At 40.0% G+C, this 2792-nt stretch overlaps 1 pseudogene; it reads left to right on the forward strand.

The window, feature by feature from the left end:
- The window catches only part of LOC101582417, a 19730-nt pseudogene extending 17214 nt beyond the window's left edge, over positions 1–2516 (forward strand).
- The last annotated feature ends 276 nt before the right edge of the window (positions 2517–2792 follow it).

Raw genomic sequence — 2792 nt, forward strand, 5'->3', positions numbered from 1 at the left:
CACTAAATTCCCCAAGCTGGGTTAGAACTTTTTCTGCCTCAGTCTCTTATCATTTTCTGTTTATAGGCATGCACCACCAAGCCCTGCTTAAGTTTTATTAGTTTATAACACTGACCAAAATATGACACTATGCTCATCTCATTTAATTAGAATTAAGAGAACATTTCACAGCAGAGCATATGAGGATGGCAGGGTGGGGAAGGTCCTTTGTTCACAGCTCCACTTTCACATTCCTTGTGATCTCTGAACAAGGCTGTGCATGCAGTCATGAAGATACACCACGAGTACTGCAAAGAAAACAGGTTCCTCAAATTGCTTCCTTGCTCAAAATTTTGTGCCAACATGTGTAAATTAATATTTTATAGATGCTGTAATTATCTTGTAAATCACTTGATATTGCCCAGAAACTTGTTATTTATAAATTCTAATGTATTAGATATCAACATTTTAGATATAGCCCCATTTTAAAACTCTCTTCGGACATAGCTACTGAAAATCTGGCATTTTAAAAAGCCATCCTTTGGGAGCTGGGGAGATGGCTCAGTAGAAAGGCAAGCGCCAGGGCCTGAGTTCAATCCCCAGTTCCGCAAAAAAAAAGAAAAGAAAAGAAAAGAAAAGAAAAGAAAAGAAAGAAAGAAAGAAAGAAAGAAAGAAAGAAAGAAAGAAAGAAAGAAGAAAGAAAGCAATCCCAAGAACTGGAGGGAAGGTGGAACAAGGGAAAGATGGGAAGAGAATGCAAAGCGAACCTAAATATGTTTTATACATGCACAGACTCCCACAATGAATGTAATCACTATGAGCTAAAAAGATAGGCTAATAAAAAAAAATAAGAAACTATGGAAGTGCCCAGTTGCTACGAGTTTTAACTTCTCTCTACCTGAAGGACCCTAAACAGCATTATAATCTGTGTAGTTTATGATGTTCTCTGGTCCTTCCCAATGCTAGAACGCTATTATTTTCAGCTTTTCGTAGTTTTCAGCTGGACTTACATTTCTCATTCCAAACATAATGTTAAGGGTGATTTTGATGGTGATTTTTTTTTTTTTAGTTTAAAGGGAAGAACTTAGATCAAGAGAAGTTTCAATTTCAGCAGATGTGGGGTTTTTGTATGTCTCATGAGTAAAATTTTTGTTTCAAAATAACTCATGCTAAAAGGATTTCAAATACTTTTAGTAATTGTAGAAATGATTTGTTACACCTTTCAGTTTTTATTTCTTCTTTTGAGTTCTTATACTAGGGAGACAATATGATATTTACACCTGCTATGGTTCTGATTTGTTTTACTTAGGAGTATAGCCTCAAGTTGCATCCACTTACCCACAAAAGCTTCAAGTTTGTTTTTCTTTATAGCTGAGTAATACTCCATTGTATAAAAATACCATATCTTTTTCATATATTCCTCAGGTGACAGGCATTTTGGTTGTTTCCAAGATTTGGCTGTCACAAATTGTGCTGCTATAAACATGGGCACCCATAAATCACTCTGATATGATGTTTTCAGTTCTTTGGGGAAATTTTCCAAAAGGGGGATAAGCTGGATTGAGTGGGATTTCCAGTCCTAGTCTTTTGAGGAGTCTCCACACTGATTTCTACAATCAGCCTACATTCCTACCAGTAGTGGAGAAGGGATCCTTTTTCTCCCAAAGCCTCTTCAACATTTGTTGTTGGTTGATTTCTTTATGATAGCCATTCTTTCTGGGGTGAGACGCAAATGAGAAGAAATAGAATTTAAGGATTAAACAATAAAGAAAGCGAATGAAGAAAAGTTAGGAAATAAGGTAGGAGTGTCTGTACAGACACGAGAAGCCTACAGACCCAGATGACTCCCTGGCTGATCAGAATATTAACGAGCATTATTATGAAATCAATGACCCTGCAGGAGATAAGCTTCTAAAACAGGCTTGCACAACGCCTCGTCTAGACCCGCCTGAGGATAAGACTATCACCACACTATCTGTTGATGGTCTGGGTGATACCATGGCTGAGACAGACCTCAGAAGTCATTTCTACCAGTTTTGGAGAGATCCAGAAAATCACTGTTTTACAGAGGCAACAGTGTGCTTTCGTCCAGTGTGCCACAAGGCAGGCTGTGGAAGTGGCTGCCGTGAAGTCCTTTAATAAGTTCATTGTCAGTGGTCAGAGACTCAGTGTGAAATGGGGAAGATCCCAGGCAGTGAGAGAGAAAGAAAAAGAGAAGGACAGAACCACAGACTCCAGGATAGAGCTAGAGCCTATTCCAGACTACCAGAAGCTCTTCCTTCTCCTCCTCCTGCAGCAGCAGCAGAAGCCTCTGCCAACTACTTCAGCTTGTCCCCAAGTGGTCCCCCAGCAGTGGTAAACAATGTACTGCCACCACCCCCTGAGACTGCTCCCGCCCACCCCCAGGTTTTGGGCCACATATGTTTCATCCAATAAGACCACCTCCTCCTTTCATGAGGGATCTAGTACCAATTCACTATCCTTCCCAGGATCCTCAGAGGTTGGGAGCTCATGCCAGAAAACACAGCAGCTCCTAGCACATCATCTCCACTCTGGAGCTCTGTGGAGGAAAGTGTGCTTTAAAATCCCATTATATGAATATTGGAATAAATACAGTTTTCCTTCCTTTGTAGTTTCCATGGTAGCTGGATGTGCTCAAATGGGAGCAGTTGGAAAATGATAGCCGTGCTTCCCTACATGCATGCAGAGGATTATTGGACCTCAATTAAGCTGCCACAAACACAGCAAGCTATTTCTATAACATTACTAAGAAAACCTAATATCTGTTTCCCTTAAGCCTTATAGGGACAAGC

Source organism: Octodon degus, unplaced genomic scaffold, assembly GCF_000260255.1.
Source record: "Octodon degus isolate 3935 unplaced genomic scaffold, OctDeg1.0 scaffold00031, whole genome shotgun sequence".
NCBI lineage: Eukaryota > Metazoa > Chordata > Mammalia > Rodentia > Octodontidae > Octodon > Octodon degus.